Genomic DNA, 25,306 nt, shown 5'->3' with positions numbered 1-25,306 from the left:
AAGGGGGAGGGAGTGAGAGAGTGAGTGCTTGGCTGACTGGGCTTAAACCATGACACTTTGTGACTGTATTTTATTTTTCCCAATCTATTTTAAGAAAGTTGTTGACTCATTTGTTTGGCCTTTTAGCTGGCTGGAAGCATGGGCTGAATGAAATTATCATTTTGCTGAGTATCTCTACAGGGAAATTGAGCCACCATTATACACTGTCTATTTTGAACCATCTGAGATTTATTTATATTTCTTCCTAAAATATAGTCATGAACTAAGCTTCGGAAATGAGATAATTTAATAGTTTTTGGATAAGTATTTCAGGAACTAATTTAATCAGTTTTTTTAAAAATAAATTGTCACTGAAAGCAATGGGCAGTTTCCTGGAGATTGTTCACTTTCACTGGGCGATAGGCTGACAGATCCTGCTGTTAAAAATGCAGTGTACACTGGTGTTTTCCACTGGACTCTGAGAACAAGAGTGGTCATGTTGTAAGTCTATGCTGTCATGCCTTTAGTTTTTGAATATTCAAATCTATGCTGATTCCCTCACCTCTATATTTTTTTCCCCTCTCCATTGACTGGGCCATAATTCTTTAAATGTAGGATCTTTTTTAGTATCTGGAGTTGTCAAGAAGCCATTTATTGATTCTCATGATGCAACTACTGAAGTTTTGTTGTGACCTGCTGTAATTTATGCTGGTGTCTGTAGTTCCCAGAGTTTACCCTATAGTAGCTGACTATAGTAGGGTCATTGTTATAAGGTGCATGGCAAAGGTGAAAAAACTGGCTGAAAGGCTCGCCTTAGTTGACCTTTGAGAGATCCATCATCCCTTTGGAAACCCTGTCTGGGCACCTCTAACTCTGACATGGCTCTGCTATGCATAGGTTCTGATTTAAATGTGACTTACAAGAAAGTAAATTTAAATTGAGACCATTGTTTAATTCAAGTCAAAACCCTTATGCATAATATGAAAATGCCTCAGTCTCTAGTTCCTGGCTATGGTAATTGACCACATAAAGGTCTGGTATCAAATGAGATGTATATGCATTTCCCAGATTTGTTAATACTCAATGTATTGGAGGAAAAAGTATATGGTCTTTAAGTTCAGAAATGTAGTCTAATCATTATTCAGATATTGAATTATTTTCAGATAGCTATTCTATTCCATGTTTACTATAACTGAATATTTTTAACTTGATGTAAAGGATAAATATTACCAAGAAGAATGTGAATTCAGGGTAAGTAATAGTATAATTTAACATCTTAAGAAAGAAAAAATTCCAAATGTGTAAGAACTGCAGAAAATAAATGTCTCTTGTACACTGTTTTGGAAAAGATCTCAGAGAGACATGTGCCCCCTACACGGAGGCACTTCTGAAGGGAGGTTCCACTCTAGCATGGACCTTTCTTAACAGCATGAGAAATCACTAGCCAAATTACTGCATAAGAAAAGATAATCTGTAACAATTTATCCTACTAATAAACTTTAAGCACTTATATACATTATGAGCACATAATGTATGCCAGAAAATTTTGGTAATCTTTCTAGTGTGAATGCAATTTTCCAAAGGAAGTTTGGAAATCTCTGTGTAGCACCTTGTGTTATGGTTGGTGGATAACAAGGACAGCTTGGGGTAAAAGCAGTATCTTCACACCTTTGTGATATCAGAATTAATTACAATTGATTTCAACATTGATTTGTTAAGAGAATCATTTCTGATGAGCTCTGAAAAATGTTTCAAAAGGGTGTTAAAATGTTGTGAGAAACAATTTATAGCCCTTTGATCAGGGAAATAACAGCTTAAGGTACTGACATGATTGTCAAAATCATAACTAGCATAATTATAAATCTTATCAGGTGTTCATGCGGTCATGCATTTGTTAAACTGATTTTATCTAGTATGAGACAAGCTGGGTGCCACATACACAATGCACAGAGGGGATTAAGATTTTTTTCTGTCAAAGTACAAGCTTCGGAATATGTTTTTTCACATTCTCACTCTCAGTCCTGCTGCTATGTTTTCCTTTACCATTTTTGTTATATGGCTCTATATGTTGGGTTTGATTTGGTTGTTTATTTGTAATATTCTTCATAATACTGGTACTTTTGTTGCAAGGGCCTATGTTCCTACAATTTTGTAGCTTTATTGTTATTGTAAGTGTGATTTTATCAGTTCAATTTTCTTGTAGCAAAAATTCATAAAATATTAATATTCTTGCAACTTATAAATCAGACATGAAAGTGCCCAAACCCTCTGTGATTTAACTCTTCGCATATATGTAGAGCAGCACAGGACTCGTAGCTACACCGTGTGGTTGAGTATGGTTTATAACACCCCCATCAGAAACTGGGATTGTCTAACAGCAGTTTTGATCTTTGTCTTGATTAGCAGCAGCAATGATTTTGGCTGCACGCTTACCCTGCATTTCTATTGGGAAGTAAGACTGGAGTTAGCAGGATAAAATGACTGAGTTTAGACTGCTTAAATAAACAAGATCAGTTAAATCAAATGTCCATGTTGACAATTTTATGCAAGTCAATTTGGCTATTCTAACCTGAAGCCAGAAATCTCAACAAATTTGTTTGCAAAAGTATTAATCTTTTTTTACTTGAAATATTCTTCAATGACTTATGTTACTGGAAAGCATGCATGATGTGTTTTATGGGGAAAAGCAATTGTTTTTTTCTGCCATAATGTACTGTCAAAGAGATAATCCAGTCACCTACCAGCAATATAGGCTAATTAAAAACCTTAACGGGTCAAAGGATGATTCATCCTTTTTGATTACTTAGTGTCTTTGTCCTCTAACTTGTATTTCGTCTTGTTATTTCACATTCTGGGTAAGGAAGTGCACAGATGCACAGATGGCACCTATTCAAGATGCAATTTGCAAAATCCCATGTTAAAAGCCAGTTTTGGTTATACACGTAAGGCTTTGTGGTCACTTTTACGGATGCCTGCTGGTATACCACATAATGTTCTCTCGATAAAGGTATGTTGTCATTCCAGCTCACAGGATTTAATCATGAAGGCTTGTGGCTTGGAAATTTAACTGGGGACTTCTTTATTGTAAGAGTGACAGAGCACTGGAACAGGTTCCCAGGGGGGTTGTGGAGTCTCCTACACTGGAGATATTCAAGGCCCGCCTGGACAAGTTCCTGTGTGATGTACTATAGGTTACCCTGCTCTTGCGGGGGGGTTGGACTAGATAATCTCTTGAGGTCCATTCCAACCCTTGGGATTCTGTGATTCTGTGATTCTGTGACTTCATATGCCTTACAGATAGCTTTTGCTGGCAAAACCAGTCAGTCTGTGGTAATATCACTGCCATCAAGCTAGTGTTTTTACTATAAAATGGCAAAAGTGTCAGCACAAATCAAGTCTGCTGCAAAAGGCAACAGTGATGATATAATCTTCTCTGCATCTTTTTTTGGGCCTAGTCACAGAATCACAGAATCCCAGAATCCCAAGGGTTGGAAGGGACCTAAAAAGATCATCTAGTCCAACCCCCCTGCAAGAGCAGGGTAACCTACAGTACATCACACAGGAACTTGTCCAGGCGGGCCTTGAATATCTCCAGTGTAGGAGACTCCACAACCCCCCTGGGCAACCTGTTCCAGTGCTCTGTCACTCTTACAGTAAAGAAGTTCTTCCTGATGTTAACGTGGAACTTCCTATGCTCCAGTTTACACCCATTGCCCCTTGTCCTATCACTGGATATCACTGAAAAAAGCCTAGCTCCATCATCCTGACACCTACCCTTTACATATTTGTAAACATTGATGAGGTCACCCCTCAGTCTCCTCTTCTCCAAGCTAAAGAGACCCAGCTCCCTCAGCCTCTCCTCATAAGGGAGATGTTCCACTCCCTTAATCATCTTTGTGGCTCTGCGCTGGACTCCTTCCAGCAATTCCCTGTCCTTCTTGAACAGAGGGGCCCAGAACTGGACGCAATATTCCGGATGCGGCCTCACCAAGGCTGAGTAGAGGGGGAGGAGAACCTCTCTTGACCTACTAGCCACTCCCTTTCTAATGCACCCTAAGATGCCATTTGCCTTCTTGGCCACAAGAGCACATTGCTGGCTCATGGTCATCCTCCTATCCACCAGGACCCCCAGGTCCCTTTCCCCTTCACTACTTTCCAGCAGGTCAACCCCCAACCTGTACTGGTACATGGGGTTGTTCTTCCCCAGATGCAAGACTCTACACTTGCCCTTGTTAAATTTCATCAAGTTTCTCCCCGCCCAACTCTCCAGCCTGTCCAGGTCTCGCTGAATGGCAGCACAGTCCTCTGGTGTGTCAGCCACTCCTCCCAGTTTTGTGTCATCAGCAAACTTGCTGAGGGTGCACTCAATTCCCTCATCCAGGTCATTGATGAAAATATTAAACAGCACCGGTCCCAGCACCGACCCCTGAGGAACTCCACTAGTCACAGACCTCCAGCTAGATTCTGCGCCATTGACCACAACTCTCTGCCTTCTTCCTTTCAACCAGTTCTCGATCCACCTCACTACTTGATCGTCAAGCCCACACTTCTTTAGCTTATCTGTGAGGATGCTGTGGGAGACAGTATCAAATGCCTTACTGAAATCAAGAAAAACTACATCTACCGCTCTACCATCATCCCTCCACCTAGTCACTTCCTCATAGAAGGCTATAAGGTTGGTCATACATGACTTCGCCCTCATAAAACCATGTTGGCTGTTCTTAATGACCCCCTCATCCTTGATATGCCTAGTGATGGAGTCAAGAATAAGTTGTTCCATCATCTTTCCAGGGATGGAGGTAAGGCTGACCGGTCTATAATTACCCGGGTCCTCCTTCTTGCCCTTCTTATAGATTGGTGTGACCTTTGCCATGCGCCAATCCTCAGGCACCTCGCCCGTTTCCCACGACTTACCAAAGATGATGGAAAGTGGCCTAGCAATGACCTCCGCCAGCTCCCTCAGCACCCATGGGTGCATTCCATCCGGACCCATCGATTTACAGATGTCCAGTTTGCATAGCTGATCCCTAACCCAATCCTCATCTACCAAAGCAAACTCCTCCTTTGTCCTGACTCCTTCTGGGGCTATAGAAATCCGGGGCCCTCGGGGAGAGTCTGCAGGAGTAAAGACAGAGGCAAAGAAGGCATTCAGCACCTCTGCCTTCTTTATATCCTCTGTCTCCAGGGTACCCACTTCGTTCAGCAGTGGGCCTATATTGCCTCTTGTGTTAGTTTTATTTGCTATGTATTTGAAGAAGCCCTTTCTATTGTCTTTAACCCGACTAGCAAGATTGAGTTCCAAGGAGGCCTTAGCTGTCCTAATTGCCTCCCTACATCCTCTAACAACTGTCCTATATTCCTCCCAAGCGGCCAGCCCCTCCTTCCATAATCCATAGATTCTCCTTTTCCACTTGAGTTTGCCCAGCAGCTCCTTGTTTAACCACGCCGGTCTCCTAGATCCCTTACTTGACTTCCTACTCATTGGGACGCTCCGATCCTGAGCTTGGAAGAAGCGGTCCTTGAACGCTAACCAACTATCTTGAGCCCCTTTACCGCCTAGTACACTTTCCCATGAGACTTCCCTTAGCAGTTGACTGAAGAGGCCAAAGTTGGCCCTTCGGAAATCCAGAACTGTGGCTTTGCTAGGTATTCTATTCCTCCCACACAGGATCCTAAACTCCACCATCTCATGGTCACTGCAGCCAAGGCTGCCATTGACTGTCACCACTTCGACCAAACCCTCCTTGTTGGCGAGTACTAAATCTAGCAGCGCTGCTCCCCTAGTTGGTACGTCCACCATTTGCATTAAGAAATTATCATCAATGCACTCGAGGAACCTCCTAGACTGTGAATGACTGGCTGTGTGAGTCTTCCAGCAAATATCGGGGTAGTTAAAGTCCCCCACGACGACTAAGGCATGTAGTCGCGAGGCTACTTCCAGTTGCCTGTAGAAAGCCTCATCAACTCCTTCATCCTGATCAGGAGGTCTGTAATAGACCCCCACAACTGTATCACCCGTGCCAGTCTGCCCCTTGATTCGTACCCACAGACATTCCACTTGCTCCTCATCCGACCCCGGACAGAACTCAATACATTCTAGTTGCTCTCTCACGTAAAGAGCAACTCCACCACCTCGCTTCGCTGACCTATCTTTCCTAAAAAGGACATAGCCATCCATGACCACATTCCAGTCATGTGAACTGTCCCACCATGTCTCTGTAATTGCCACTAGATCATAACCTTTAGCCTGCACACAGACTTCTAGTCCTTGCGCACTTAATACATGAATGTTTTATTTTAAGTAGTATAGATCAGTTGTCAGCAATTCTCAAAGAAAACAACTGTAAACAGTTAATTAATGGGAATTCGGACAAGAGAGGCAGGCTAAATCTAATCTGAAGTAAACCTTTTGCCCCAGAAATGCGTGAAGAATGGACACAGGATCTTGGAAATTTGGGACATTTGGCACTGTGTTCTGTCTGCCTCTAGATCTTCTCTTACTGGGCTGCAAGACTTGCTAGTGTTAACATAGTTTTGTCATCCTGATGCTTCTTAAGCTATGATCTGTTTCTCTTCTTTCAGATCTACCAATATTTAAAAGTTATCAGACAAATTCTGTATGACTTTTTCCAGTTTTCCGTCTTTCAGAGAGTGTGCCAGCTCCATCCATTTGTGTCTCACTGGAAGAAAGTATTCAAGGACATACCAGACATAAAAAGACACAGCGGTGGTTTTAAGATTAAATCAATTAAGTCCAACTGTCTATCTTGCTGTTACTGGAAAATGTCTAATTGGACTCAGGCATTTAGTCCACCAGCAGTGGCCTCTAAAGCCCTTCAACACAGGCTGCATGTGGTGGGGCATGTAACACCCAGGCTCCCATCACCCATCCCGTCAGAGACACTTGCAACTGATGCTGCACGATAACAGCACTTACTCTACTGTAGAACACCCACTTCAAAAATAATATTTCCCAGTTTTCACAGCTGGCCATCTTCTTGGATAATTACAACATGGCGGTAATCTTATGTCTTTTATATGATTAATGGAAATCCTGTAGGTATGGGAAGGAAAGGTCAGGGTGGCTTTTGGTAAAGAAATGTAGTGTTTGCATGATATCCAAATTCTGTCTGAGTGCTTATTAAAGGTGTTAGAAGAACAGCTGTGAAAATTAAGCCAATTAGTTATCCGTAGAAGAGTTAACACACTTATAAAAGCTTTTCTCTACTGTTTTACCTAAATGGCTAAATGCTGCTTTGAATGACTGCTGACAAAAATAAACTTTTTAATTCCGTTGCAAAACGTAACTTCTTCTCCCAGTTAAATTTTCTCCCTTAGTTGTTTAAATCAGACCAATTCTGTTGTTTTTCATATTATTCTCTTAGGATCTGCACGCGCTGTTTTTAATGATAAATGTAAAGCAGTCAGACTCAAATATTTCTGCCTACTTTAAATCTCTTTCAAGCGTGATGGATTTACATATTCAAGTCATCCTAGTAGTTCTCAGTATTGACTCCTTTTCTGACAGACTGAATGAGGAAAACACCCATATACAGAAACTTGGCTGGCAGGTAATGCTGAAGCTGATATAAAAGTTGTGCTAGTAAGGCTCAAGCGAGCCAGAGCAAGGAACAAGAAGGTTTGGATGGAAACAGTCATATGATACACAAACACCTCTATGTACACATGGGAAGTTCCCCTTCTGTTCAGCCCACACCGTGGAGCTCAGCATTCATCAGCTCTTTAAATGACATTTAACGTTAGATTTCCAAGAAAATTGGCAGTGGCACTGAATGAAGGTGGAATTTTCCTAATAAAGAAACACAATGAATTTAGTGAGCTGGGGTTCACTTTACCAAGCTTTTGGGGGTACACAGAGAGGAAGAAACCTGGATAAAATGTTCCAATTTTGAAGTTAAATAAGTTTTCAGATGCTTGATTTGAAGTGGACATTTTTCATTTGGGAATTAATTTACTTATTTTTAAAGGTTAAACAAAACCTGACAGGTTTGTTTGTTTCTTTTACAGGTAACTGTAAAACATTCAAATTTTGGTTGATTCAAAACATAAATATGCTCACAGTACTCTTTGCTATCCAGCACTGTGCACTTTGGAAAGCCTGATAAAAGCAACAAAACTTGTCGTTCACTGCTTTTTTTTCAGAATATTCTTCTGTCTCTCATAGAGTGTAAAGAAAAGTTTTTCTCCACAGATTCCTGTCAGAGGCACAAGTCCTTTCAAGCCTGGATTTCTGGGAACAGTCCTGTGCCAGATTCTGCAATCTCTCAAAAAACCACCAATATGTTTCCTATGTTGGTGTGCACTCTGTTCCCATTTCATAATCCCAAAGTTCACTTTGTGCTAGGGAAACCAGAAATACATTAATTAAGATGCTTGTTTTCTTTAAATAACACAAAATACTGGGTGAATGCCAGAATTGCAGGTTCATAATCAGCATTTGTGGATGTAGGTTTTGGAGTTCCAAATTTGTATTTTTTTTTTTTTATTTTTACTTTGGGGAAACCTCTATTTAAAACTGCAATCTTATTTATAGATAATCTGTCATTAACAACTCTCTGCTCAGCAAATTAATTCTAGCTAGACCAGAGGCTGCAATCTGGAAATCTTAAGAGTGTTTGGCTAATTAACTCATCATTAGATTTATTCACATGTTAATCAGCTCTTGAGGATCAATAAATTCTCATTCAGGATAAATAAATTGGATTGAGGAAACAGTTAATACTGTAATAACAGTGGTGCCCAGTTGGGCTCATTTGTGTACATATTTCACTTGTTAATCACCAGTCAATTTGAAATGGAATTTACTGCAGGGTCTGAGTTGTTTTGTTTCTTTTCACTGGCTGAGAAACAGAAAAGTCTGGTGTGGAAGGCTTAAGACACTGCCTGGAAAAAACATCAGTCTGGTTTACCACAGAACCTTTTAGTTTTACCTTAAAGTGCAGACTGGAGATCATTTTATTCCCATTTTTCACTCCTCACAGCATTGAATTGTCTCTCATTTAAGCTTCTGAAATCTATTCCAGAGGTTTGGGCTGAGCATACTTAATCCTCATCATGGATGCCCTTTGCGCATTTTCTTTCTCATCAAGATTTTTAAAGCATGCTTATTGGTAATGAAGACTAGTGGGACACACAAGACATTTTAATAACCTGTTCTAAATCTTTGAGGACAAACATCTCTTATGAGTTTTATTTTCCTCTAAAAATATTTGCTTATTACTTGAGTGCGGTTGAAAGCTGCTGTAATGATAATTTTATAGATCAAGGGACTGTCAAACGACATCCTGTTTTTGTGGCATCTCCCACATAGACAGAATCCCCCTGTATAAGAAATGTCTTGGGAATATTATCACAAGATAAATATAACATAGGATTGTTTGTATTGTAATTTTCCTAAATGTAAGAATACAAATTAATCATAAAATTAGAAAAGAATTACAAACCTATATACAATAAACCCTCTTGTCCATAATTTTCTAAATATTTGAATCTGTGGGTTATGGAATTAGTGACATAGAGGTAACTAAAAGGTACTGTAAATAATTTGGAGTCACACATCTGAGTCAGCTGCTCTTTTAGACATACATCTAAAAAGACAGGAAGATACTTAACTTTGTAAAACTCTATTGTCAGACTGTCCAGTGAGCATTTGTCTTCCAATATATAACATTATAAGCATCTTATTTTTTCATGTACTTCACAGAGCTCCATCAATCTACAGTCCTCATGCTCTAAAACTGTTACTGCTTCTATGGTGTTAAGAGTGTATGTGCACCTACACTTTAACACAAATTAACACAAAATCAACAGCCTACCTATAATGAGTGGGTATTTTTTATCATATACTACTGTCGCTGCTAACATCTCTGGTGTTAGGATTGACAGGATTCTAGATGGATGCATTGTGCAGTGATTTTTAATACTGTAAGGCCTGATCTAAGTTCAGACACCGCAATGATCAGCTCTGGCTTCTGCAGTGCTCAGTATTTACAAACTGCATGCAAATCAATCAGGCTTTTAAGAAATTAAGAGGTGTTAATCATAGTGTCAGCTTCTCAAGCTGGTATAAATGGCTATAACTAAACAAAAGAAATTACAGAAATCAATGACACTGTGCTCTTTTTTCTAGTGAAAGATCTGAGGCACTGGGTATTTTTTGCCCCATGTTTCATTACTACATGTTCCCCACACTCATGGGGATATCATCGCTCTTTGCAACTTAATTATTACTTCTTCAAGATTTGCTCTTTTGAAAACTCTGAAGTAGATTAACCTCAAGCTCATAAATGTAGCTCACAGCTGAATAGGCTCCACAGACTGAACACTTGCCTTATGTTCAAACAAAAGTGCCTTCAGTGGAGTTTATACCATTACAGTTAAATACAAACTTTGTGCCAATCTAATGGTTATCTTAGGCACATTAAAATAGCTACAAATCATGACAATACATCATACAAACTGAAACCCCCCAAAATCTTCTGCTAAATTATCATCCTGTGCCATGGTAACATGACAAGCATAGAGAAATTGTTCTTTGCTGGTTTCACAGTCAGACAGGATCATTTTTTGACCTGCTATTCACCTTTGTTGCTGCCAGCTTGCCATCGCCAGGGTTTCCACCCATATGTTTGGTTCACTGAAGTTGACTGCTGGGGGCTGTTGATCCAAATTGGCTGTTAGGGGCTATACAGCCCCACTTTTTGATGAAAGATACTCATACAGCTGCAGGAAGTAGAAGAGAGGGTTTTCTCATCATGTCTGGGAAAGAGCACCTATGAGGTCTCTGGGTGCTCATGGGGCATACAGGCCTTGGCTAGGCTTGCTGACATACTGGCAGGTGTCTGCTGGTGCTCTGTATTGAGGCAGGGAAAATCATCAGGTATGATGTGCTAAGCAGCTAGAAAGATTTTAGTTAATGTCTGTTAGATTTGGAAAGTCTCTTTTGCCTGCTTTTATACGCACCTTATATACACCTTATTCTTTCTTTATAGCTCAGGAAGGCCAGGTCATTTTGATTGTAATGTGTCAGTGAGCTTTATAGGTTTTACTCTCATATGAAGAATGGCTTTTACAGATAAGCCAAGCAGCAGCGAAGCTGCCAGAAGGCTTTAACAGCCACAGACTGAAACAGCTGACAAGCTTTGGGCAGAGCCCCAGCAAATCCTAAGCAGAGTCTGAGACAACAGCCCTGGCTCTGCTGCATTACTGGGCTTCAGGACTGTTGTGCCTCCCAGGGGGAAACTGTCGCCCTTAAGATGCTCCGGGCCATTTTATAGATCAGGTAGAAACCCAGCAATAGCACTGACGTTTATGAAGGGAATCAATGACTGATTGGGGATGAATATCCCACATGAGAATTCACCTTTCTGTTCTTAACTGTGGAATATATGTTTTTCTTTAATAATTTGGACTGATATAGTCAACATTTCATGTCAACAATTATCATAGTATATTTTGTCCTCAAGGTGTGGGACTAACTAGCATTGACAGTCTTCCCTTGTTATAAATATAGAGGATTTAATAAAGACATCTTGCACAATATTTCTGCTAGAGTACCCAAATCTGACCATTAGCTACAAGATTATTAAAATTATTAAATACTCCCATGGTCAAGAAATAATTCACTGAAGATTAAAAAGGAAGTCAAATGTACTGTACAGAAGAGCCAACTTAAGAGAATAGAGGTCTGGGAATAATACAGGTAATTTAAAGACTTAGAATGGTAGAATTTCCTTCTTTAAACTCAGGTCATTTTCACAGAATTAGGTGGGAGCAGACACACTGATGTACCCAAGCTAGTGGTGGCATGGAAGTAACTCTTGACCTATTTCATATGTTGCCCTACTATAATTCCCACTGAAGCATTTAGGAGCAGCCCTTAGACTAGAAGTAGCCACCCACTGGAGCAGCTCATCTGATCTGGAAGCTAAGGAAAGCTGGAGAAGGGTAGGCTGACATATTGTTTAGATGGTATTGACAACTTCAGCTTCTCCAAGTTCTAGCGATATTCTGGTTAGCTCCTTTGTGTTTTTATGCTCTGTACTTTTGCCCATTCCCTTTGGAAGAAGCTGATGTGTGTCCTGTTTCCTGTGTTGGTGAATGTATGCACACATCACAAAATCCTTTTCCATTCTTGTTTAATGAATTCTGGTCATTCTGTAGATACTTTGTATATTGCATCATAAATGGTTGGTTTTCAGTGGATATCACAAAGAAAAATCTTTGACATTGGCCAGATATGTCAAGTAACAGTGACACTGCAGATGTAGAACATGCTAGCAGGAAGTTTTCTGCTATTTAAGTAGCCTGGCAGCTGTTAGATTCTGGGGAATCCTTGGGGAGAATGATAGGTGTACTGTATTTCCTTAGAGACCTCAAATAGTAAAGTGCAAATGCTGTTTTGGCATTGTTAGAAAGACAAATGCTCCTAAAATATTGTGGGTTTGGTTTCTGTTCCCCAAATAACCTTCTTTATACCAAAACAAACCAAAATAAAACCAACTGGAAATACAATTTATATTTTTCTATTACTGTGTGGATCTCTGCTCAAACCAATTATTGTTTGGAAAAGGTACTGGTAATTTGGCTTCTCTTTAAATTGCTGATTGACAGAATATTTATTTTTTTCCTGCTGGAAGCTCTGATTTGCAATTTCTTCTTTGAATTTTGACCCTTTTCATCTTCTTTACAATAGGTTTTGATAATACGTACATTTTTTTCATATTCCACATGTTTCCTGAGGGAAAAGGAAGAGGATGTTATGGATGTAGTATAATTTGGCAGGCTAACAAAATAAGGGTAGGCACTGAGGTCAAATGCTGCAGACTTGGGCAAGGCAGTAGATAATTTGCCTGAGGAATGAGACTTGATTGTAGGTAAAAAGGATTTCTTTGCTTAAGGAAGGACTAGCTTCATTATTTAAAGCAACACTCTAGAGGTATACAATACTGTATATTTATTGCATAGATGTTTCAATTGCATGGATTAATTGTGGATTTAGTGGTTGTGACTTACAGTGAAAAAAACACCAGGTAGTAAATGCTGTTCACAACTTTCACTAGCATGATATTTTTTTTTGAGAGAAAGCCAGAAGGCCTGGATCCCTTCTTTACCCCCTAGTGTTTGCCCTGTTTTATGTGAACTGGTCAAGCATATTGCATGAAAGTACTCGTACTAAGCAGGAAGATTTTCCTTACATACTGCACAGTCCAGATTTGTTAACTTCCTGTCTTCACTTATAATAATACTTCCCGTATTGCATTAAACTCTCTCACTAGAGCCATATAAAGACATTAGTTTGTAATAAAGTTTTCCTGCAAAAATGTCATTACTTTAATGTAGATGAGATCCAGCCTGGTCATTCATGTTGAAGTTTTGTAGGTACTTGCAAGCTTTCTTTCAAATAAACATGAATCGATTACCATGAAAGAATAAGTAAATATTTTCTTTTTCTGCTTTCATTTAAATTAGCTAATTCATCTATATTTAGCCATATTAAGCAAAATAATTGTTATGTGGACAAGAAAATTAATGTAAGCAAAAAATGTTACCACTAAATTTATTTATGAACTGTGAATGAAATCTTTGTCAAAAAAATTTGGTTCAGTTAATTTCACAGGTTTATTACATGTGGAAATAAAAATGTTAACTAAAAGCAAGAGATTTTTGGACTTCAGAATATCTTCAGAGGACGTGAAAAAAAGAGAGCATGGTATCATGACGTGTGACAAAAAGAATGGGAGTGTGAAAAGTGGCATCAAAGTTAAAATGATTTCTTCCACTCTTTTTGAGCCTTGTTCCTAAAGCAGGACAAATAAAATGTTAATTCCCAGATAGCTAAAATGAACCTGAAAATTTAACATAATAAATCAGATTATTTGTTACTAATGTGAGGTTTGAGTGCAGTGGTCAAGAACAAAATGTTTGTATTCTGTTAATAGAATTTTACCTGGACTTATTTTCATTAGTGTCTGTTCTAAATGTGTTTTTATCCTGCTGTAAGGTTTTGACTGTTCTGAAATAACTAATGTTGCACTGTTCTTACTACTGGGAGATTCTGGGAACTGTCCTCTTTGACTTAAAAATTGAAAGAGTTGGATATATATTTCATAAAATGTATAATCTCTTCTGGGCATTTTTTACAATAAGAGAAAATAGCTCTTTGAGTTTCTCAGCAAAACTTGGGTTCTGTTTATATGAGATGACTGCAGAAAATGTAGATCCTTATACAACAGATATAAATAGATTTTCCCAATTATATTCTTTCTTGCTGCTGACTATGACACTAACTGCTGCTTCTTTTTGCACTGTTGTTGTGGTTTAAACTGAGCCACACAGCTCGTTCACTCACTCCCCCCCACCCCCCCTTTCTCCCTCTTTCTTTCCTTCCCCCCCACCCCTCCCCGCTCCCAGAGTGATGGGGAGGAGAATCAAGAGAATGTAACTCCCACGGATTGAGATAAGAACAGCCCAGTAACTAAGGTATAACACAAATCACTACTGCTACCATCAATGATAATAATAATAAGAGAAAATAACAAGGGAACTAAAACATCAGTGTTATCAGCTCTGTTCTCAGGCCGAAAGTCAAAACACAGCGCTGCACCAGCTACAAAGAAGGAGAAAAATAACTGCTACTGCTGAACCCAGGACAACTGTCTTTCCTTTCTCTCTTCTCTCTGCTTTCCTTTAAAGGCAGTATCTTTCTGTCATTTCTCATCTGTATGCACCATGCAAAACACAAAAAATTAACCAAGTTTAGAAACTTATTGCTCTAAGGAGAAATAACTGACCCATAACCACTAAGAAGAAATTATCAAGTCCCAAAAGCTTTGTAAAGGAAAAGCTATTTTTACATCTTCTGCTGTAGCACCTATTCCACCTTGTGATGACGTTCCACACACAGACTAAACTTTTCTCATCACATTTCTCTTTCTACTAGCATTTGGTTTTACTTTTCATCAACAACAATTTTATATAAATACTATCATTTTAGATCTTCTTATATCTTCTTTTTTTCTTTCTTTTTTTTTTTTTTTTTGAATACTCTTATTTTTACAGATTTCAAGGGCAGAATGTGGGTCTGATATCCAGCCTAGCTGCACTTCAGATAGGTCACTGGGGGCCTCATGTATGTCTTGTGCTCTTAGTTCTTGTGATCTACATGCAGCAACTAATTTGGTAAAGGCTTAGTGTTACATTTTATGGTAAGGAAGCCAGAAAGGCACTTGGTTTTGACCTTCAGATATATAGCGCCAACAAAGATATAAGAACCATTAAAACTTACTCCAGTTTCTTCTAAACAAGCTTTTATAGGTTGGATCTGTGAAATATTTTGGATTTTGTTAACTTTCTTTTTTTTTTTTTTTAATTTCAGGTCTTAGGGAAGATCTTTCTTAAAAACACCTTCCCGAAGATGCTTTTAGGGAAACAAGCAGCTCTGTATTTTTCCAGCTTAATTTCTGTTTTGTCTGTTGTCGCGCAGGTTTTTTTTTAACAAGATGGAAGCCAAGTTGTTTGTATCAAACCAAACTATTGTAATGAAAGTTATTGTTAAAGAGAGATCTGTACAATGATGCAGCCTCTTATCTACCATTTGCACAAGCAGATGACACATGGACTAGTATTAAAGTCTTTTTAATGCAAAATGAGCTCAAGAATCTGGAATAAACATCCTCAGGCAGGTCCAAAGTGCACAAACTGCTCCCTTGCATAATTGTTCACATGGCAAGGATTCATTTTTAAATATGGTGCTTAAGTTTTTGGATATTCAAGGTCATAGCAACATCTGCACAAATTGCAAGTCTGTATCATGCTGCTGGTATTGTGGTACGTCTCTGCCAAAGTGAGGAATTTTGAAGACTGTGTGATCAAATACAACTAGATGTGAGTAAAACAGGTCAAGAAAAAGAAACAAAAATAGCCACTAACTTCTATGGTACACCCTGACTTCCTTTATATATGTGTGTTTATATATGTGCCTTACCTAAGTGTGTGTGTGCGCGTGTGTGTGCGCGTGTGATCGTATGAGACAAGGGGGACACAAAATGGAATATATAAACCTTTAGAATCAGTTTTGAGTAATGTTACGTTTGATGGCTTTGTAACAGCAACAATGGAAAATTACTAAAGTGCATGATACATAGAAAAAAAAAATAGAATGCTGCTAGAGAACACACTGAGCATTCTTGTACAAGATAAATTGTTATAGTTGACACAGTTTTAAGAAAAACAGTCTAGAAGAACAGGACACAGGGATAAGGAGTATCTGGGAATGGCAGGTGTCTGGGATGGGCTACAGTTAAACTAACTGATAAGTAGGAGGATAGGAGGATTATTATGTCTCTGATGCTAACAAACCAATTAAACTGGTATGAGCATCTACTGCGCGTGCTCCAAAGGCTGCCAGAAGTGATGAAGATGGTTGGAAGAAGTAAACGACTGTCAGAGACCACCACCACAATTCTGTATGCATGCGAGGAACTTTCTGGAAAATGACGTAATGTATGTATGCCCAGGGACTATATAAGGATGGCTTGTGCAGCAACAGGGAGACACACATTAGGAGGAACTATCCCCAGTGTCTCCCGGCACCGCAATAAAGAATACCTGCTTGTCAGCTTGAAAACTTTGTTGGCAAGTTTCTTCCTGGAGTTTTCTCCGAATCACGTACAAGACTAAACTAATAGCAAAAGTCCTTGGGAAGTGTATCATAAAATCTATGGTTGAAAGTTTTCTGCCAAGCGTTACAGGCTTTGGATTTAGGTATTCTCAGAATCTGGGAAAGAAAATGACAATTGAGATTTACTTGGCTTCCTCGCTAGCACTGCCTGCTACCCTTATTCTCTATTTTCACCTGGATTGCTGCCTGGATAGAAGAAGGGTAAATCAGTGATTTGGGAATTATTCATCTCCTTTTACCTGTTTGCTTGGCTGCTTATGGCAGAGGTGCTGGCAAATGCTTACTGTGAGCACGTGAACTGGCAATACAGACAAAGGCTTAAATGGGCTGGTGCAGATAGAGAAAGTCCAGGGCTTTCTGGGAATCTGGCCAGTACTTACTGCCAGTACTATTCCAAGGTGTACATGCTCATATTTCTACTCTGAAGATCACACCAAAATGGGAGCCTGGGCCTAGTTCATCACTTGGTCCTGCACCAAGTAAGACAGCTGTAGTCTCCTGATGGTGTGTACCCTCTGCTTCACTGTGGGTTGGGTTTGTACCTAAAGAACCCCTAAAGCCCTTAGGAACACCTAGTGTTAGTGAAACCAGAACCCCTCGGGTTTGCCTCAAGACAGAAAGACTGCACAGCAACCTTAACTGTTGAAAACAACTGATATATTCCGCCCCCCTCCCAGGGCTTGAAAGGACCTTATTATTAGAAATGACCTTTTATTTACAGTCTCTTCTCCCTCCTCTGAGTCTGCTAAGGGTTTCTTTTTAATTTTTTTTTGTGTGGTGTTTTTTTTCTTTTCCAAAAAAGACAATTTTCTGTTCAAGAAAAACACAACTGACTGGAGTTGAAAGAAAAAGCAATTTATGTGCTTGAAAGTGTGTGTCTCTCCAGCCCCCAGGTGCTGTCACAACAGCCAGGAGGTATACTGGCACATGTGGCAGAAAAGAAAAGGCTATAATAAGTTTAGCTATGATTATTAAGAAATCCTGTGCTTGTGCCTGCAGAAGCATTTTGTTTTAAGAGATAGTTTTGTTAAAAAAAAAAACAAATCACACAAAAAACCCACACACAAATACCCCAACAAAAAGCAGTAGACATTTTCTTTGTCTGAGAAATAGGATTTGCTCAAGTAAGAGGATTTGCCAAAGACTATGTTAATTTGTTTGTTTTCAGACAGCAGTGTCATTGCATTGCCTGCCTTATTTGCATATCTTTGTTTCATGTTTTTCAGGGGATTTTGCAAGGGGTGTGCTGTTTTGGAAGTTCTGGGAATGAGAACACTTTATGAGTGGGAATTCAATAGGACGCCAGCAAATACTGTTGTTATATTCTGCAGTATGAACTCAGCAAACAGGTGCCACCCCATCTGTACTCCTCCTCAGTTTAGGCTGCAACTGCACAATGAATAAGGGCTGGAATTAACAAGTCATGTGTGCTTGTGGCCTCACTTCATTCCAGCCATTCAAAATCAAACAACTTGCGTCCCCACAGACTGTAAGCAGAAAACCATGGAAGATCAAAACAAAACAATTTTCTAACGCTCAGTGTTTTGGGTACCATATGCTGTAAGTGTAGCTCTAACACTGCAGGGTTGCTTCCTGTAGTCATTTCTGAGTTTAGAGAGTTGCAAGAGCTCCCCAGTGGGCACTCCACATAGGGCTGTGGTGTAACTAGATATCTTCAGGCTTCAGTGGGTTATTTCTGAATTTTATTCAGGAGAAAATATGTTCTCTCTGACATGAGCATTATCTCCAAGTATGCCAAAATTTTGAGGAGAAATACAAAGTAGGAACTGTGAATGCTTCCAGTATTCCTGAAAGTATACCCCCCTGGAGTTAACCAGCTATCTCCAGAAACTGTAGGAAGACCCAGCAGATATCAGGCAGGTAGTGAGAAGTGTATGTGCTTTTCTTTGTTCCCCCACCTCACAGTGTGTCTCCAGGGGCTCACCTTCAGGTCTGAATATCAGCTTTACATTTCTGATTACCTCTGCAGTCATTTATATGTCTTAATCTGTGTTCAGTCCTGAAAGATGCCTGCCTTCTGATCGGTACCTCAGATTTCTGCAGAACAGAACAAGGTGCCATATAGCCTGATAGCAAAGGGAAAGAAGAAATTGGGTGCTCCTGGAAATGTCTGTGCGTGATTTTGCAGGTTTTGTATGTGTTTGGGTTTTTTGGGGGGGCTTTTTTGATTTATTTTTTTTTTCTGTGGTTTTGTTGGTCTGTGTTAGTTTGGTTTGTGGTTTTGGTTTGTTCGGTTTGGTTATTTTCCTTTGCAGCTTGGGGTGATTGGTAATGACTATACTTCATGATAAATCCAGCCCTGTCAGCAATGCTGAAGTGGTTGTCCCCAGTTCAGACTATTGTTGGCTGCTGATCTCTATCATTGGTAGCAGTAATTATCTGTCCACAGAACGACAACATTTCTTCTATCAGATTTATTTATTTTTACTCTATTTTGAAGGAACTGTCTTGTGGAGAAGGTCCTGTGCATATGGAAGGTGGGATCTAGAGATGAGAAGGGATGGGGGATGGGGAGCATAAGGATGTTGAGAGAGTAATGTAGTAGGTGCATTTGGAGGAACTTCGTCTTAAATGTACAATAGGGCAGGTAATATTTACAGTTGTGTTGATCCTTAAGAAAAATCAAGCATAGTAATGGTATAAGAGCTTTTTGTAGGGACAATAAATAATACTTATTATGAATAAACCTTGGAGCCCTAAAAATCCCTCCTTGGCCAGCTGAACACTTCTGTATTGTCATTCTTTCATAATGCACTAAAAATAAGTGTGATTCAAAAACCTCATGTGTATTATATGCTTTGGTCTAAGAAAAAAAGTCACTCTTTTTCCTAAAGTGTAATGACAGATACATTACTTATTGTAAGATTCAGGTTAATCCTACTTTTTCCAAGTTTCTGAAAAGAAGCTCAGCTCATTCTCTAATTTTTTAGATGCAGATGTCTATAAGCGCAAAGAAACATTGGTGCAACTGTCCATCAAGTTGCTTTATGTCTCTCCAGAGACAAAAAAGCAATGAGACTTTTTATTTTGGAAGGTATGTAGAGACTGTGAAGCACTTCAAAGCAGCACAGAGTCATCCATCCATGAAAGCACAGTGTGTCTGTTTATAGCAGAGTGATTGGTACTGAACAGCATGGAAAATACCTACTGGAGACCAGAACCCTTCAACGCTTAAAGATGTGACAAGCAGGAGCAGAATTGTGATTTTTGTGTGTGCATATACATTGCAACACCTTCCAACCTCAGAAATGTTATCACCATTGGTACACACTTCTATATATATTCGTTTGGATGTGACAGCCTCAGGCAGCAGCTGCAGTTATTTGTGGATCTTACTGTTACTTGTGGCTCTAACCAGTAAACAATTTTATCAAGATAAAATAAAACAATAAAATATTGGAAGCAAGTATCACAAAGGCTCATTAGTTACTTTTAGTTCAGTAGAACATAAGGGCTGTATCTCCATGTTGAGAGAAAATACAACCTCAAGCCTTAAGTCATATGTTGGCTGCCAATGCAGACCCTTTGGGGGTCCAGCTGTTAAGATTCTTGTCTTCTTTTGGTGCCCCATAGCATGGGGAGCTTCCAGGAGTTTTTTCAGTCCTTAGGATCTTTTTCCCTAACAACTTTTCTTGACAAATAAAATCTCCAGCACACTGTCTGCCAGGCAAAGTTTAATGTCACAACATTTTTTTTCCCCCGCAAATGTTTATGTATGTATTGTAGTATTCATGGAACTGAAAAAGTCAGCTGTTAGCCAACTGAACATATCACTATTCCCTGTTTGCATCGTGCTTCTAGAGGATGCTTCTGGCTGCCAGTATGCAATTTGTCCTCTTTGGACTTCTGTTGAGAAACACAGCAAAATTGCTAGTAGCAAAACTGTTATTCATCTAGGAAAGTGAGTCTGGGTACCACTGGAATAGTACACTGAACCATCCCAGTACCCATTCTCTGGTCTTGAAACTAACTGTAATGTTTGGACTGTGCTATACTTTTGAATTACTTTGTCATTCAAAATAGAGTGGCTATATTCAAATAGCCTAGTGGGAATTGTCTCTGATTCATGAGAAATCAAAAATTGTCCCTAGGAGCTGTCTGAGAAAGTTTTAGTTGCCCTGTCAAAACCATGTTAGTAACCTTACAAGAGTTATGCAGTAAAGAGGCTGCAATTATGTATCAAGGTGTTGGCATTATTGAATTTGCTTGTTTAGACGCAGCCAGTAAGAGCCGGATGTTTCTGAAGATGCAGGTTTCTAGATGAATTCCACATGAAGGTGATGTCTGAGTGTGCATGTCCATATGTATGCTGTTATATAGGTGTGAAAGAATGACTGTTTATGCTGTAATCTACACTTTTTTTCCAGTTTGGCTATTCCCACAAACAAGACAAAATAGTTAAAAGTTTCCCAGGCTCTTTTCTGGTTGCCCTGTCTTGCTGGCTAGACTACTGTAATGGAGATTGTTCCGTTCCTTCACAGTCCTTTAGTGATGTCCACAGAGGGACTCTGAACCCATTTCTCAAAGACTTTTTGGACTTCTGGTAGTTTCTGTTATCCAGGACATGCAGGACTGCAGCACTTAAAGACAGATATCTGGCTACGACTGCAGCTTGAATGATTTTAGCACCCATTGTGGCCTCCTGAGCTTGGATGCATTGAAGCTCTACCTCACCAACACATGGTTGTGTTGGACACAAGGATGTGTAGGACACATGGTTGTGTGGGACAAGGATTATTATCAGCTTAATGTGGGTTACTGGGGTGGTGTTTTCCATCTGGGCAACTTCTTTAGACACTTTTGCTTGTCTTTTGACCTCTACAGCTTTCTGACTGAAGCATGCACATCCTGAATGATCTAGAAGATAAACTGCAGGCTTCTTCCCCAGCTGCAGGGTTAACTCTGGGAGCCTCTCTTTCAAGTGTTCAGATACCTAAGTCTAGACAGGTGAATTTCAGGCCATGTGTGAAAGCTAAATCTACAGCTTGCCTCTGCCTTGTGGAGATCCAGCTTAGTCATGCCATAACCAACAGTACACTGTCTCCTTAGCCCTCCTCATTCTTTTCCACTCGCTGAGAACAGCACCACCTTCTTCAGCATGGTCTTCAGCTGAACCCCTGCCCTGGGCTGTCTGTGATCTTCAAAGATCTCTCATGTCTACTAACTCCAAATGCAGATGCCACTCTATCCCCTCAGCTATCTCTACCCCTCAATCTTTCCTAACTGAATTATTTCAGCATTCTCTCTTCTTGCATCCTGCCTTGCTAGATTTATCTACAGCACTGCTAACTCTCTTCTTTCCCAGTTAAAAACTTTGGCCCAATCTTCCCTCTATGCATGTCATTCTTCTTTGTCTATTATTCTTTTGTCTAGTACGTCTGACAGAAGAGCGTTGTTTTTTCTAGGAGGTCAGATCTAGGCTCTGTCTTAACTAGTAAATAAACAGCACCAGGGCACAGGCAGAGGTGTCTGCACTGTTAAACTGTTCAAACAGTCCTGTGCACAGCTGTGCTACAAAACTAGCAGTCTCCCAGGTAATTCCTGGGACAGTTTGGGAACTAATATAGGATCGGCTATTAACCCTGGACAGTTTGGGTATGGCCATCCTACTTCCAGACCAAATTTACCATCCAGGGTGGATATGAACAGACTGTGCCACCTGGTCTCAGGCTTTCTTGGGCTCAGAATATCTGTGTAGTGCTTCAGGCTTCTGAATACCCGAAACAGTGACAGATTCCCACTGCAGAAAACTGACCTGCATAGTAACAAGTAATTGAGTAACAACAATTGTAATAAAATTGTCATTGTAACATGTTTTCTCTTGGGACTCACACTCCCACTGTGTTACTTAATTACTGCTGCTTAATATCCCTGTGCTAAACAAGCTCTTGGTTCCCCTGAGATGATTTCAGTCACCTTTGCCAAAGTTTAATGGTCCAGGCAGTGATTATTATTTTGTTATCTAGTAATTACTCCATAAAGTAATTGAGTCAGACTAAAAGTGTGGAGACATCTGCCTCCAAGTTACCTTTTCAGGAAGAAAGATACTTTTCTAAAAGATTCAACAGTGCTATGTTCAAAATCACACAGTTACAAACTCTTCTCAGACAGCCTCAGATCTGCCTTTCCTGTGTACAATAGTTTGTGCATTTCATGATTCATTTGTCAAATCTGTTGTTAAACTTAAGTGTTATTATTGAATCAAAATATTACCTTTAAAAAACTGGCTACATACCTAAAGCTTCCAGAGTGAAAGCTTCAAAAATGTATTAAGATGTAGTAAAGCACCTATTATGAGTGGCAAATTTTGTTACAACATGATATAATTATGGAATTCAGCCATTTCTCACTCTAATTTATCACTAAGTTGTATTCAAATATGACTTTGCAAACACTGGGAGTGTCAGACACTGCAGACACTGCTGAACTGCAAATACCTTGTGTTTTCCAGCCAGCCTTTGGTTTCAGAGATGTGTGAATGATTGGGTGAAGTTGTCCTCTGGCGCTTAGGATATCCAATCATTTACTGCTAAGGACAGAGCACTGGGCCGGGATTTAGGAGACTTGGGTTTAATTTCCAAAGCTGTGTCAGCCTGATGGATCACCCACAGTGAGGCAGTCACTCCACCTTTTGTGCTTTATTTTCTCTTCTGGAAAACAGGAAAAGTAAGTCTGACCCTGATATCTATTGATGAAAAGTGAAGTGAAATAGATGGCCATTATTATTATTACTTATAAAATGTTATCTTGTTGTTACTTTATTTTATTTTACTTTTTCTTTTCATTTTAGATAGAGAAGCAATTTCAGGTCTCTTTCAGAAAGTACATGTGATGCCATAATAAGAGTAGCCAGCTTTCTTCTATTGCTTATTCTGCTTTAAATAAAGCATGTGACTTTGAAGACAAAGCATGTGGAATCAATCCTTCATTAGTAGGGTCGTGTATGTGCATAGAAATTTGTAACAATTACTATTTTATTACAGGCGTGAGTTACTTGTGAGTGTCAGCACCTACCTCCTCGTTCCCTCACAGAATCATAGAACTGTTTAGTTGGAAAAGATCTAAGTTCACAGAGTCCAATGGTCAGCTGCTATTTCCACCAATAAACCATGTCCTTAAGTGCCAGATCTATGCGTCTTTAAACACCGCTAAGGATGGTGACCCAGCTATTTTCTGGGCAGCTTGATACCCGTTTTGGTGAAGAAAATTTCCCTAATATCCAAACTAAACCTCTGCTGGCACAACTTGAGGCATTTCCTCTAGACCTATCACTTGTTACTTGGGAGAAGAAACCAAAACCTACTTCACTACAACCTCCTTTCAGGTCTCCCCTCAGCCTACTTTTCTGCAAGCTAAACAACCCCAGTTCCCTTAGCCATCCCTCATAATACTTGTTCTCTAGACCCTTCAGCAGCTTCATTGTCCTTCTTTGGACAAACTCCAGCACTTCAGTGTCTTACCTATCAACCCAACCTGTCCAGACCCCTCTGTAGAGCCTTTCTACTCTCAAGAAGATAAATGCTTCTGCCCAACTCATTGTCATCTGAAAACTTACTGAGGAAGCGCACAATTCCCTTGTCCAGATCATTGATAAAGATGCTAAACAGAATTGACCCCGATACTGAACCCTGAGGAGCACCACTTGTGACCAGCTGCCAACTGGATTTAATTCCATTCACCACCATTCTTTGGCTCAGGCATCTAGCCAGTTTTTTACCGAGCAAAGTGTATACCTGTCCAAGCTATGAGCAACCAGTTTCTCCAGGAGAATGCTGTGGAGAATGGTGTTTTCTAAAGTCTAGGTAGGTAATATCTCCAGCCTTTCTCTCATCCACTAAGCGGGTCACCTTGTCACAGATTAGGTTAGCCAAGCAGGACCTGCCTGTCATAAACTCATGCTGACTGGGCCTGATCACCATGTTGTCCTGTATGTGCCATATGATTGCACTCAAGATGATCTGCTCCACAACCTTCCCTGGCCCTGAGGTCAGGCTAACTGGCATGTAGTTCCCTGGATCATTATCACAGCATGATTAGCCAAGACCGCTGATAAATGATTGAAAGTGGCTTTGTGAGCTCTTCTGTCAGCTCCCTCATACTCTTGGGTAGATCCTATTCAGCTCATAGACTTCTGTGTGTGTTGAAGTGGTGTAGCAGGTTGTTCACCATTTCCCCTCACATTATGGGGAGTTCATTCTGCTCTCTCTCCCTGTTTTCAAGTTATTTTTTCTTCCTATTTCCCCTCACATTATGGGGACTTCATTCTGCTTTCTCTCCCTGTTTTCAAGTTATTTTTTCTTCCTGACTGGGTCTAAGCAGCAATGGTCAACGTGCATGCCTTTTTAATGTCACCTCAAACTCCCCACTCTCTGTTCCCTCTACAGATAACTTGGAAAAGACTTCTGACTGTTACTGTAGCTCAGCTAACTGTAGGAGTTACACAGATATAGTTGGAGGTGTCTAATTAAATACTCTAGAGGTCTTTCTTAATTCATCTGGTCTCATTTCAACAGAAGAAGTTAAGCTCTAACCTAAGCTAAAGCATTAGCCATTTCACTGAAGTCAATGTGTTGATTGCAAATACTCATGAATATGTCCCTATGC

The sequence above is a fragment of the Lathamus discolor genome, chromosome 5 (assembly GCF_037157495.1).
Source record: "Lathamus discolor isolate bLatDis1 chromosome 5, bLatDis1.hap1, whole genome shotgun sequence".
Lineage (NCBI taxonomy): Eukaryota > Metazoa > Chordata > Aves > Psittaciformes > Psittacidae > Lathamus > Lathamus discolor.
This window is presented reverse-complemented; position numbering follows the sequence as displayed.